The 14,764-nt window shown below is 39.6% G+C and overlaps 1 protein-coding gene across 2 annotated transcripts in view; it reads left to right on the forward strand.

Moving 5' to 3' along the window:
* The first annotated feature begins 4,976 nt into the window (after positions 1–4,976).
* The window catches only part of PKIA (cAMP-dependent protein kinase inhibitor alpha), a 92,538-nt gene continuing 82,750 nt past the window's right edge, over positions 4,977–14,764 (forward strand). For both annotated transcript variants that reach the window (XM_027620535.2, XM_027620542.2), the window contains exon 1: positions 4,977–5,125. The gene's annotated coding sequence lies outside the window, so the exon portion shown is untranslated. The remainder of the gene's footprint in view (positions 5,126–14,764) is intronic.

The following is a 14,764-nucleotide window of genomic DNA, read 5'->3' on the forward strand; positions in this document are numbered from 1 at the left end:
AAAAAAAAAAAAAAAAAATGATCTTTCACCTTACTCTAGCCTCCACTAATGAAGTTATCTGGCATACTGGTGTATGCCAAGTTCCAAGAAGACAGATTCAAGCTCTATGTGTTGACATAAAATATTTCTCATTTGTTATTCTTTTTCTTTCTAGTTCCGTCATGCCTCTTGCTTTGGTATAGTATCCGAACAGTTAATTTCTGCCATTTTACATCTTTAATTTTTGTCTTTTCCCTAGCACCATCAATACTGATTCTCTACCATGAGTAAAAAGCACCTGACAAGAGTACTTCGATGGATGGAGGAGCCTAAATTATCATGAGACACTGTCTATATCTCCAGTTAGTCTTGCTTCATAGAATGGAAACTAGACTGGGAAGGACAACAGACTATGTTCTAGGACTGTCCTAAGTCACCACATTTAATCTCAATTGTTTCAGACAAATTGAAGGAAAAGACCAAACATCTAAGGACAAGGCTATGTAATAGCCATTGCTCTTCTTATTTCAAAAATAAGACAAAGTCAGACTGTGAATGAAAGGATCCAAGCCCAGATCTGTTCAACTACAAAACCCCTGAAATTCAGAGTCCTCTCAGTTTTCTGGTTCCCTTCATCTTCCCATCCCCCTTCTCCTTAACATTGCACAGACTTTTACCTCCAGCACCGGATACCTAGCAAATCCTGCAACTAAGTTATAAATTATTTTTTTAAAGATTTTTATTTATTTGAGAGAGAGAGAGAGAGAGAACGTGTGTGCACAAGTGGGGGGAGGGGCAGAGGGACAAGCAGACTCTGTGTGGAGTAAGGAGCCCCACATGGGGCTAGATCCCAGGACCTGAGCCGAAGTCAGACACTTAACTGACTGAGCCACCCAGGCCCCTAAATTATAATTACTAACCACAAGATTCAGCATATTCTCTCTTCCAAGGTATTTAGAACTTTCAAAGAAGATGGGAGCCTGCCCAAGTGGCCAAGGGTAGCACTTAGCAAGCATGGACTCCCTCTAATGCCTGCACTGGGCAATTCATGTCATTTCAGAGTATCCTAAAAAAAAAATCTTCTGTGGTTGGGATCCTAACCTTCTTACCACGGTTCCCTTTAACAATCTGGAGCAGTTTCTTTAACTTTTCTTAAAATAACACTTTTGGGGAGCTTGGGTGGCTCGTTGGTTGAGCCTCCAACTCTTGATTTCAGTTCCACTGATCTCAGGGTCCTGGGATGGAGCCCCGAGGTGGGCTCTGTGCTCAGTGGGGAGTCTGCTTGGGATTCTCTCCCTCTCCTTTTGCCCCTCCCCCTGCTCGCTCTCTCTCTTCCTCTAAAATGAATAAATAAAAAAAAAAGAGGAAGGAAAAAATAACTTTTAAATTCATAAAATATACATAATTTCAAAGGACACTAACTGCCAATTCTTAAATGCAGTTATTAAAATATTTAAGAAATAAAATTTGTGATATAGAAATGTACAGACATTTAAATCCACTAAATAACAAGATGTAACAGTTATTCTATTAACTACTTACTTAAAAAATAGTGATATTGAGCTAATGGGTCAATTATTATATTGCTATACATGTGCACTGGAATGGAACAATTAAGTAAATGTATGAAAGATTGTTGGAGCCACATTTCTTACTATTATTGTAGGAATTCATGGATAAGCCAGGGGAGGAAGCTAAAATGATCTATGTGTTAATGGATTAGACTTGAAGACATTAGTATGAACTCATATTTAGCTCAATATAAGTACTGATAGTTACATATAGAAATATTTATGGATATATACACATGCATGGGTTAGTAAAAATATATATTTCTTTGCTGTCTCAGAGAGCCTAAACAAATGGTACCTCCCTTAGCAACCACCACACCTAAAGCCCAGATCTTGGTATTAATCATCCTCCAATAAAAGGAATCAGGGCTTCTTGGAGAAATGGCTGATTCTAGGACCGGGGTAGGAAAATACAAGATGGGCCTGAAGCACCTTGTAATGCCAGAAAGTAACAAAGTAATAACACACACCACACACATCAAAGGGAGTACTCAAAGCTGCATAGGAGCCAACACAAGGAACTCGGAATGGCTAAAGCTGGAACAACTTGAACAACAAAATAAAGTGGTATTGGACTATAACTCAAAGTATAAAGTAAATATGGATGAGTCTATACTGCTATAAATAAATAATTGCATAAATTAATATTTAGGGGAGAAAAGACAATCTCCTGTGCAGAAGGATTCCAAATACTTTATGTGCATACTCTGCCCTCAAGAAGGTGGAGCATAACTCTCCACTCCTTAGGTGTGAGCTTCACATAGTGACTTCCTTCCAACAAGTACAGTATGGAAAGGATGGAGGAGTAACTTTACATTGGAGAAATCTGAGATACTTCCCCAGTCAGGTGATCAAGGTCAACATCAACGGTTGAAAATCATATTGATAGTATATACTCCTGATGTGATGTTATGAAAATGGCACTTTATCTTGCAGTTGTCCTCCCAATAAACCATAACCCCAGTCTTATCATGAGAGAAGCATCAGACAGATTGCAATAGTGAGGCATGCTACAAAATACTTGACCCTGGGTGGCTCAGTCGTTAAGCATCTGCCTTCAGCTCAGGTCATGATCCCAGGGTCCTGGAATCGAGCCCCGCATCAGGCTCCCCGCTCTGCGGGAAGCCTGCTTCTCCCTCTCCCACTCCCCCTGCTTCTGTTCCCTCTCTTGCTGTGTCTCTCCCTGTCAAATAAATAAACAAAATATAAAAAAAAACCAAATACTTGACCCGTACTCCTCAAAACTGTCAAGGTCAACAAAAACAAGAAAAATCTGGGAAACTATCACAGCTCAGAGGAGCCTAAGGGGACATGATAACCATAGGTAATGTGGTGTCCTGGATGGCAGCCGGGAAAAGAATTGAAGACATTAGGTAAAACCCAAGGAAATTGTACAGACTTTGGTTAATATTAACGTAGCATTATTGGTTCATTAATTGTAACAAAGGTACTATACTAATGTAAGATTTTTTTAAAGATTTTATTTATTTATTTGACAGAGGGACACAGCTAGAGAGGAAACACAAGCAGGGGGAGTGCGAGAGGGAGAAGCAGGCTTCCCGCAGAGCGGAGAGCCCAATGCGGAGCTCAATCCCAGGACCCTGGGATCATGACCTGAGCCGAAGGCAGACGCTTAACCATCTGAGCCACCCAGGCGTCCCTAATGTAAGATGTTAATAACAGAGGACACTGGGAGTGGAATATATAGGAACCCTATACTATCTCCTTAATTTTTTTGTATATCTAAAACCATTCTAAGAATATATAATCTATTAAATAAAACCAAAAAAAGGTGATGATGATTTTATTGTTACATCAGAGTAGTGATTTTGAGATATCTATAAAAACTGAAATAGGAAATTATCTGTACTTCTGTTGGTGACAAAGGCACAGGTACTCCTAATATTATTGTGGTTCATTGTCTGCATTTATATTTAAAGGTTATAGGTTAGTAAATGCTAAATTTCAGTTATAGGTTAGTAAAACTAAAGATGGAATACTCCCATCCAGATTCTACATACCCTTTGATACAGATTAAGAACTATGGTGATATTAACGGCTTAATTTTATGAAATTGAGGCTCAGAGGCATGAAAGATTGCTGCAGCTTCCAAAAAGCGTTCATTCTAGGGCCAAGAATTCTTAATGATTTTTGTTGGAATTCTGTTGCTACATACACTACCTCCCAATTTTGGAACTGCTAAACTGAGAGATGGGAACTCTTCATGGATCAGATGTGCCTCCCTGGCCTTGTGCAATGCACTGCTTATGCTGCTGTCCAAATCCACAAGATAAAGCTGGCTTGGACCTAATGAGGGGAATTCCAAAAGTAAGTTAAATGAGGAAACTCCACTTACACTGAACTCTGTCAAAGAAGGTCTCTACTTGAAAATGGCTTAACAATGGGAGAAAGAATCGCTGGCTCCACCATAAAGAGAGCAAATCCTTGGCCCTTTCTTCCCTTAACTCCCCAAACTGCTGAGCTGGTTGGCAGAAAGAAAGGAAGGGAGGGAGAGAAAGAGAGAAAGAAGGAGAGAGAGAGAGAGAGAGGTTAATAGCTGGCGCCAATTTAAAGAGGTTAAGAAGGGGCTTATATGTGTATTTGCTTACATTATTCCAAAGGCCAATTCTGATAAATCCTTCGGGGCGGAAAAAAAAAAGATACGGCCATCTGTTAATGTGGTTTCTGCTTCTTGGCTTCCAAATGTTACAGCTATCACCAGAGCAGCCCGCCCAATCGAGGGGTGAGGGTGGGGGGAAGGTGTTAGAGGCAACATCTGTCCACTAAATGCACCACTAAACAGCAACAAAATCCTGGGGCCAGCCCTCTCTGTTTCCTCGAGTGCTTTCTTTGGTCGGTCCTATTTCTCCACTCCTTTGGGAGTTTCCTGTTCTATTACGTAGGCAAGAGGGTGAGAGGTCCCAGCTTTCATGCTTTTGAGTGGTTCGACTGTGTGTGTGCCTGTGCGTACTTGTGTGTGTGCGTTGGGGGAAAGTGAGGCGTGCTACAAGGGGCTTCCAAAGATCGATTGCCGATTTAAAACATTTCCGGAGTGTTTGAATGTTTATCTTAAAAAGACAATCCCGGTCTCAAATTCAGCGAAATGAACAATACTGATAAGGCAAATGAAGAGGGTGGGAAACCCACACAGCCGAATGGAGCTGTCCATGCAGCGGGCGTGACAGGGGAGCTCTCGGAGGAAAGGCGCTATGCAGAGAAAGTTTCTTTGGCCCTTCTCTCTCGGTTCACAACCCGGCAGCGCTTCCTGCGTAAAAGCATTAATAGAAAAGAAACCTAAAACCCGGACGGGTAGCGGTCGTCGGGCACAGTTTCCAGGAGCCCTTACCCGCTGCCGGGAGAGCTCCCTCTCCCCCCGCGACTGGCACGGAATGTGGTGATCCGGCCCGGGGCGGGGGATGACTTCATGCAGCCGGAGCGCGGCGGCGGGAGCAGCTGCTGCAGCCGGCAGGTGGGGTGGGGGCCGGCGGAGCTGACCACGGACTCGGCCCGGCGCGGTGGCACTGCGGCCCCGGGGCAGCGGGCGCTGGGACTTGCGCTGACTCCATCCGGACAAGGTAAGCAGCTCGGCTATTATTAGCCTCCGCCACGCCGCTCAGTTCTTTCCGCTCGGGTGACAATGGGGTTTGCAATCCACAGAGAAGGGAAATATCCTTGCTGCCTTCTGTAATGGGAAAAGGAGCAACAACTGGAATTGAAATGTTAATCAGCCAAGTGCTTGAGATTGGAGGAGCGGTGTTACTGGGCAAACAAAGAAGGCGGTCAGCCTCTATACTCTTAAAGATAGTCGACCGTTTCAATGGCAGACTCGCTTAGACATTGAAGAAGATTCAAAATGTGAAATAACTGGAGTTGCACTTTTATCTTTCTGCTTCAAGCCTCACTTGCTTATTTTGTGGTTTTGGAGCAGCAGGTCCTTGGAGGCAGCTTGGGGAAGTAATCAGCAATCTTTCCTACCTTCCTCTGTCTTCTCCCTTCCTAGGTATCAGAATGGGTCTGTGCCCATTTCAATGTCAAACACCTACTTCAATACTGAACCTTTAGAAAGAGGCTCAGATAAGAGAAGAAACTTCTCTTATCTCCTGGAGTTCAGCTTGGGTTGAGCAGCACTTGTTTCCACCTTCTCCCTTCGTTTACCATCTTCTCTCGTCAGTTACTTCATTGATTTCCCTGGGATGCCGGGTCCATTCACAGGCCAGCTCTTGTCAGCTTCTATTCACAACCTCTGCTCCATGACTGATTTTTGTCAAGGACCTACAAAGGGCATTGCCCTACACCAGTTTTAGTATTCTCTCTGTCTACCGTTACCTGTGTCCTTCCCCCAAATACATGGCACGAAAATTCCTTCTTTTAGCCTCGGACCAACATGGTTCCCGATAACTCCCTTCGCCGTAGTCACTGCGGCTAGAAGAGGATTTCGAGGACAGCGGAATCTGTTGGGGTGTCAGAAAGAGGACCATACTTATATTTTGCAGCCTGTGCATAGGCATAGATGGAAGTACAAATGTGAATGTGTCTATCCAGTTTTTCTTGAAGCTTTTTTTAGTCCCGCTGGGTTGTGAGACACCACCTTAATAGGATTTGGGGTAGGTCCTCCCCAAAAAGCAAGCAGTGTGTTTGTCCTAGGATTCCCCAGTAACCTCAGAAGAGTTTCCAGAGAGGCTTTCCCCACAGGCATTCAGAAAGCCACTTGAGCTGGCCAATCTAAGCCTCAGGTTATTTGAGCATCCTCAAGTCAATCTTGCCATTTAGGGGTTCTGACCACTTGTTCTAAGATCTCCCCCACAAACCTCTTGCAACTGAGCTCAAGTGCCTTTTTCCTGTTCCCACCTAGGGATGATGTACTTTTGAATAATATGCTTTGAAATGGGTAAGATGGCTGTGATGGGGATTGTAAATGTGCCACTTCACCAACAGAGAACATTTGCAATAAGCCAGTGTCTAAGTATCTCTGTGCCAATACTCTATTTAATGGGGGGATCTGTTATTTTTACATTTGAAATGAGACAGTCTGACCCATAGCCATGTAATTTTGTTTTAGCAAATTGAAAGATCAACGAAAAAGAGAGGCAAGGTTTATAGTTAAAAATGTATCTCTGGTTACCTTCCTTTTAAAATATTGCTTTTAGACAAAGCTATTAGTTTTGAAAAATCATGTTAATTCTATTAAATGCCATTATTGCTTTTCTGAATACAAATTCTTTTTATAAAATACACTTTAGAAGGATTTGAGTTGGTTTCTTTGTCTCTACCTTTAGTATATGTGGCAGAGGGAGTGGAGGGGGTGGGCAAATCCCACTCCAAGTGGCCCACTCCAGGAACTCTTCCCCTGGATCATGAAAACCTCAGCACCGATTTTTTTTTTTTTTGGCATGTTCTTGTTATGTGTTGAGTGTGGTTTGGGTTTGAAATATTAAAATGTCAAGATTCTATAATTTTGAATCAGGCACACCAAATAGAAAAGGGAACAAAGAGCAAGAACAACAAAACCCTTCATTCTACCACCTTTACTAGTCTTAAAATATTTAACTATATAATTATTCTGAATAATAAGTGGTAATAAATGTTAATATAATCATTCATTTTTAAGAAATTATGAAGTACAGATTAGTATAATTGATCTTAGGTACAATAATAATTTCTGTAATTTGAGTTTTCTTTGTGTTGACTATTAGTGCATGAGAATATCCTAATAATAGTTAGAAATTGAAAGTGTCTGTTACTTGGTTTCTTGAAGAAACCGAATTCTTTGAAAAGAAATGGGTCAGAATTAGGGGACTAGTACTGCCTAAGCTGGCGTCATACCTGCCAGTGATTTTATAGGGGAGATGAATTCACTAAGGTATGGACCTGCATCGGAGAAGCCTTTTTGGGGAGAGAGAAAATAAGTTAGAAAATTTAATTTTTCATTTCAGTGCAACTGAGGAAGATAAATAAATGTAAAGGATTTCTGAATTTGGACTTTGTTGTGTTTAAATAAAACAACTTTTCTGAGAAAAGTGTCAAAATTCAGAGCCCTAAGAAGAAATATGTGTATGACTTCAAGATTTCATGACTGAAATTGATTTATGACTTTATTTCCTTTTCTTTAAATGTTTCCCAGGGAAAGGAAAAATTAATTACCTGGTGTTCAAGAGATGGAGGAGGAATTAAAAAAGGGGATGTGCACTATTAGATGCTGAATGAACTGCAGGCATTTTTGTAGATTTGACAAGATAGAATGAAGTCAATCTATTGCTTTCTAATCACATTAAAAAAAACCATTTAGTATGGTGGGTGGTCAGTGTTATCAGTAACTTAGTACAAATTTAGGCGTCAAAGTTGACCTCTCATAACAAAAGGCATTTTCTGGTGCTGTCTTACTGCCATTAGCTACAACTAAAATAGACTTATTTTGAGATTTTGAAACATGGAAAAGAAAAAAAAAGTAGAAATAATAAAGCTAAAGAAGTGTATTTCTATTCACCCAGTGTCTCCACTGAGAATAAGTAGAAAAAGTGCTATTTTCAAAGTTGTCAGTGCCCTCCTAACTGCCAAATTTATGTAATATTTCACCTTTTTCATTATGTCTTTATTTTTAAGTTCTCATCCATGTTCTTTTTAAATTAAATATTCATGTTTAAAAGTATTATTAATAAGTAATATGCATCAGTCACTGAGATATCTCTTTATCTAGTTTCTCACCAATCCCCTTAAGCTACTCTATGATCAGCCTAAACCAAGTGGTTTTTATTTCTACTTTGTGCCCCATGATGTCATGCCTATATGTCCTCATCTGTTCCTTTCCCTCACCCTGTATGTGTTGAAACCTTGCTCACATCAGACACTGCCACTTCCATGAAGCTTTCCCCATACCCACCATCCTTGTATCAGATGAATTTTTTCCCTTGTCTAAATTCCTATTGCACTTTCTGTCTTGGTCTATTCCTTAGTGTGAACCAATGCCTTGTTCTCCTAAAATAGCTCTGGAGAGCACAGTTTGTGACTGATAACCTTTTATTACCTGCAACTCATAGTATAGTGCCTAGCTACATACAGTTCTTCCTTGACTTACAGTGGGCTTACATCCCAATAAACCCATCATAAGTTGAAAATACCATAAGTCAAATGCATTTAATAAACCTAACCCACCAAATACCATAGCTTAGCCTAGCCTACCCTAAACGAGCTCAGAACTCTTATATTGGCTGGCAGATGGGCAAGATCATCTAACACATAGCCTATTTTATAATAAGTGTTGAACATCTCATGTAATTTATAGAATACTATACTGAAGGTGAAAAAACAGAATCATTATGTAGGTACAGAGTGGTTGTTAAGTGTATCGGTTGTTTACCCTCATGACCACGTGGCTAACTGGAACCTGTGGCTCACGGCCACTGCCCAGCATCATGAGAGATTATTGTACTGCTTGCTAGCCTGGGAAAAAATCCAAATTCAAAAATTGAATTGTGGTTTCTACTGAATGCGTATCTCTTTTGCACGATCATGAAGTTGAGAAATCATACATTGAACCATCATAAGTCAGGAACATTTTGTATATGCATAGTAGACATTCAACAATTTGATTTTAGTGAAGAAACTGGTTATTATTTCAGGGGTATATCTCTATCTACTCTTCACCATTCATCAAGTTTGGCTCCCAAAATGTGTGCAAGTACTGTTTAGTTTTTTAAAAATATTTATATAATAATAAATACAGTGAAAGCCCATTCAAATAATTCAACAAAAGTTACTGATGGCTTACATGTCATTAAATGTATATTAGCTCATACATATTAAAAGTATGCTAAGCTTAACAAAACAAAACTTTTTTTCTTAAGATTTTATTTATTTATTTGACACAGAGAGAGAACAGGCAAGAGCACACACAGCAGGGGGAGTGGGAGAGGGAGAAGCAGGCTCCCCGCCGAGCAGGGAGCCCGATGCACGACTCCATCCCAGGACACTGGGATCATGACCTGAGCGGAAGGCAGATGCTTAACGACTGAACCACCCAGGCGCCCCCAAAACAAAACTTTAAAGAAGATATTGTATCTTCTTTCAACATGCTTGCCTTCTACTGAAAAAGAATAAGCAGGAGAAGGTGCCTTACATATATAAGTACTTGTCCAGTTTCAAGGCACTCTGCCAGGTACTTTCCTCTGTGGTATCAAATTTCAGCTTTCTACTCTACGCTAATTTTACTTTGAGGAAACAGACTCAAAGATGTCACCTAAATGTTTAGCAGACATTCTTTCCATGTTACCATGCCGCCCTTTGGAGTGTTAAGAGTGAAGAGAAGCATTATAAAAATGCAAGGTCAGACCTATCAGAGTAGTTTAAAAATTGTTTTGTAATTAATCTTTCTACTGTTTCTCGAACTTTTGGGTCTTAACGTCCCCTTTGATAATTCAACAAAGGCTGTGCATCTACTCCCCAAGTATACACACAAACACACACAAATACACATAGCATTTTGCATACAATTGCAGGTGTTTAAGGACCCACTAAAGCACTCCTTCGCAAATGGTTTCAGAACATCTACTCTGGGCTCACTTTGACAGTATATGTGTCCTTTATTAGCCCAGACATTTTTGGTACTTGAAATGACATTCTCCTTCTATTGTTCTCCCTGCTTTAGAACGTAAAATGAGAGCTCTTCATTATCACTGGCACAAAGACAGCTGAGATGATTCAGAAACAGGTGCCAGTGAGAAAAGTGATTCAAAGAACCCTGATTCATGGTAAAGGAATCCCAGGGGGAGTTCTGAATGTTACACATTCCAAATGACTTATTTAGGGTTTTCCAATCAAAACCACTTTTTATAAAAAAAGAAACAGTTCTACACTTAGAGTACTGTAGTGCGAGATATGTAGAAGAACATCGCCAGCCGTTGAGCAGTGTAGGCTACTTTGAAACATACTCAGTTTTCTTAGGATGGATGGATGTCGGCCTCAAAGTTACTGTTTCTGGGAATGCTGTCTGCAGTAATGTATTTGCTTTTGCCAAGTTAAGGGAGGAGCGACAAGTTACGTTCATCCCTCCTAGGTTATAAAACAATTGTCAGCATAAAAGTGCATTAAAATTTCTTAACTGATACCTGAAGAGACCAGTACTAGCTAGCATGGGTTGCTGATGCTAGTATTCAAAAAGAAGTGTGACTACATTGATCTAGAAAAAAACAGACGGAGAGAAAGAAAACTCAAGAGGCCAACTTAAGCTTTTGCTTTCCTTATACTTCCCAAAATATGATAATACCTGTATAAGCTCCTAAAATAAGGGCAATTTTTAAAATTTTATTTATTTCATAGAGAGAGAGAGAGCACAAGTTGGGGGGAGCAGCAGAGGAAGAGGGAGAAGCAGGCTCCTCACTCAGCAGTGAGCCCGATGTGGGAGCTGGATCCCAGGACCCTGGGATCATGACCTGCATTGAAGGCAGATGCTTAACCAACTGATCCACCCAGGTGCCCTATAGAAGGGCAATTTTATGGAAACTTTATAATGTTCCTAATGCAAGGCAAATTTATACTTTATTTTATAGTGGATTTTTGTTTTTTATTGTGGTAAATAGCAATAACAAAATTAACTGTTTTAAGCATTTTTTAAGTATGCAATTCATTGATTGTACATTCACAGTGTCGAGCAGCTATCACCACTCTCCATTTTCAGAACTTTCTCATCCTCCCAAACAGAAACTTTGTACCCATTAAACAGTTACCCCTCATCTCCCCTCCTCTCAGCCTCTGGTAAACTCTATTTACTTCTGTGTCTGTGGATTTGCCTATTCTAGCCACCTCATATAGTGGAATCATACAGTATTTATCCTTTCATGTCTGGTTTCTGTTGCTTAGCATAATGTTTTCAAAGTTTATCCATGTTGCAGCATGTGTCAAAATTGCATTACTTTTTAAGGCTGAATAATATATATGTGTGTGTACACACACACACACACACACACACACACACACCCCATGGTGTTTTTTAGTTGCAGACCATTTTCAGTACATTGCCTATTATATTAATGATATCTAGCACAAAACACTACCATATCACCTTTAGTAGATGCCTAGTATGTACAAAGAATGTGCCATAATTTTATTAAATGAAAACCCATTGATAAATATAAGTTCCAAATTGTTTTATGATTTGGAGGTATATGGTAATGGACACAAAGTTACACATCTTCATATGTTGGTGCTTTTACTCTTGTTTGTTTTTTTGTTGTTGTTGTTGATGGTGCCGAGACCCAGGACTGGTGCTTTAACTTTCGATGGAAAAATTCTTGGAGTGGCATTGTTGGGTGAGAGACAACGCATGAATGTTTATAGTTTGAAAAAGTACGTTGACTATAAAAATCATAAACTTCAACAGAGAGTATTTATGTATTTTCTATAGCCATTTCAAGCTATCTTAGAAATGAATGCAAGTAAAAAAAAATGAATGCAAGTAATATAAGGGAATCCATTTATCATGATTTGAGCAAGGAAATATTCTCACTTTTTTCATTTCTAGTTCATGGAGGAAAAATATTATACACAAGTCTTGACAGATTTCAAGTCTCTCAACACATTCTATCATTTCAAAGATATTACAGAGTACATCACAGATGTCATTCAAGTCTTATAACAACAGTGTAGAAAACTAGAAACATTTACAGCTACAGTGTGTGTGTGTGTGTGTGTGTGTGTGTGTGTTCTAAGCTCCAGCAATGGGTCATTTGAATCCAACCTAATCTAAAATTTGGTCTGTTTTTTAGTTCAAATTTATGTACCTGTATTATAGTAAATCTTTTATCTCGAGGGGTTTTTTCTTTAGTTTCTCTTTAGTGTATCCTTTTTAATTTATCCTGATAGGAGTGTTGTATTTAAGCTAAACTACAGAATATTGGTACACATGAAGTAAAACAGAATTGGCAGAACTTTTCACTACCCTTCTCAGAAGATTGTCTTGATTTCCATTGTCCAAGAGGGGGAAACAAAGAGCTTGCTGGGGATTGCATCATGTTTTACCCGAATTAGACATTAACATGCTACAATGTCAAGGATGAAACAACATGTTTATAACATATTTTTGAAAAGCTACTTAAAACTGAAAGGTTGCAAGAACATAGATAGACACACCCTAGATGTTTCACAATAGTATTTTAAGGTATGCCTTTTCTTTGGTTGATGGGATGGAGAACCTTTTAATAAGCATTTCTCTATTATTTACTTTTGTCTTTATTCCTGTCTGATCAAACCTTCTTTTAAAAGCAGGCATGAAACAATAAGCATTCTGACCTTTGCCCAAATAAGCAACAAGAGACTCACATCTTAATCAATGCACTGCCATGTTGATGAGACTAAGGGTAGAAATACTGGATTTTTTGGTCATTGCAATCATAGCAGCAGTACAACCTACTTTGTTCCTTCTGTTGTATACTGCAGAATCTGACTGCATAAACCAAGAAGTCAGTAATCTTTAATGCCATTTCTAACACTCCTCTCCGTGCTTTTTCACACTCAGGTTCTCTGATAATTGAAATGTAGTGAAAAACAACCAGGGTGTTAAGACACTTCTATCCATTCACAAAACTTAATCCTGCTAGGACTTGCAAAAAATAATGTTGAATATGAATTTGTGGATACCCAATGGAATCACTGAGAATAATCTGTCAGACTCACCAAGTCCGAGTACAAATTAAAAATGGTCAAAATTTTTTAAAACTTTATTAATTTATTTGACAAAGGGGGGGAAAGCATGAGTGGGGGGAGAGGCAGCAGGAGAGGCAGAGAGAGAGAGAGAGAGAGCAACAGACTCCCTGTTGAGCAGGGAGTCCGATGTGGGGCTCGTCTAGGACCCTGGGATCATGACCTGAGCCAAAGGCAGATACTTAACCGACTGAGCCACCCAGGCACCCCAAAGACTGTCATATTTTAAATATTGTAAAGACTTTAAAAGATTTTAAAGATTTTAAAATTTGTTCTATACAGTAACATGAAAATTTTAGAAAAGCATAATTACACATATGGGGTTTATTTATAAGATAAGCTCACTGGACATTATTTGTTTCAGAGGTACAGATCTGTGATTCAACAGTCTTGCACAATTCATAGCGCTCACCATAGCACATACCCTCCCCAATGTCTATCACCCAGCCACCCCATCCCTCCCACCCCCACCACTCCAGCAACCCTCAGTTTGTTTCCTGAGATTAAGAATTCCTCATATCAGTGAGGTCATATAATACATGTCTTTCTCTGATTGACTTATTTCACTCAGCATAACACCCTCCAGTTCCATCCATGTCGTTGCAAATGGCAAGATCTCATTCCTTTTGATGGATGCATAATATTCCATTTGTATATATACCACATCTTCTTTATCCATTCATCTGTCAATGGACATCTTGGCTCTTTCCACAGTTTGGCTCTTGTGGACATTGCTGCTATAAACATCGGGGTGCACATACCCCTTCGGATCCCTACATTTGTATCTTTGTGGTAAATACCCAGTGTTAAGAAAAAGAAAAGGAAGAAGAAGATAGCAGGAGGGGAAGAATGAGGGGAGTAAATCGGAGGGGGAGACGAACCATGAGAGACGATGGACTCTGAAAAACAAACTGAGGGTTCTAGAGGGTAGTGGCCTGGGGGGATGGGTTAGCCTGGTGATGGGTATTAAAGAGGGCACGTTCTGTGTGGAGCACTGGGTGTTATGCACAAACAATGACTCATGGAACACTACATCAAAAACTAATGATGTAATGTATGGTGATTAACATAACAATAAAAAATTTAAAGAAAAAAAAGATAAGCTCACTGGAGAACAATGCACTTTTAGGCTTCATTCTGAAAAGACTGCATTCGCATTTTTTTAACTACTACCCTCCAAAATAAATTGTGACGAATCATTGTTCATCCAAATTAATCTCTCATCTTAAGGAAGTGACTTATTTTCGGGGAAACTGCCTTCAAGTAATTTGTGCTTTCCTGCAGTGGATCAAGCCAAAATGCAACAGGGCTGACATTCTTAACTATTGTGACACATCCGTATTTATTAGGATTGTCTACTGGTTAGAGTCTTTTAATAACCTGAGAATCTTCATTGATAAAAGTTAGTCAAGACATGGGTGGTGCTCTTGTAGAAGACAAATCTAAATTTCATTTGTTACATCTTCTCCATCTTAGAGAACAGCCTAGGATTGCAAAGCAAAGCATGAAACAGTAGTATTTGG

This window comes from Zalophus californianus, chromosome 4 (assembly GCF_009762305.2).
Source record: "Zalophus californianus isolate mZalCal1 chromosome 4, mZalCal1.pri.v2, whole genome shotgun sequence".
Taxonomy (NCBI): domain Eukaryota; kingdom Metazoa; phylum Chordata; class Mammalia; order Carnivora; family Otariidae; genus Zalophus; species Zalophus californianus.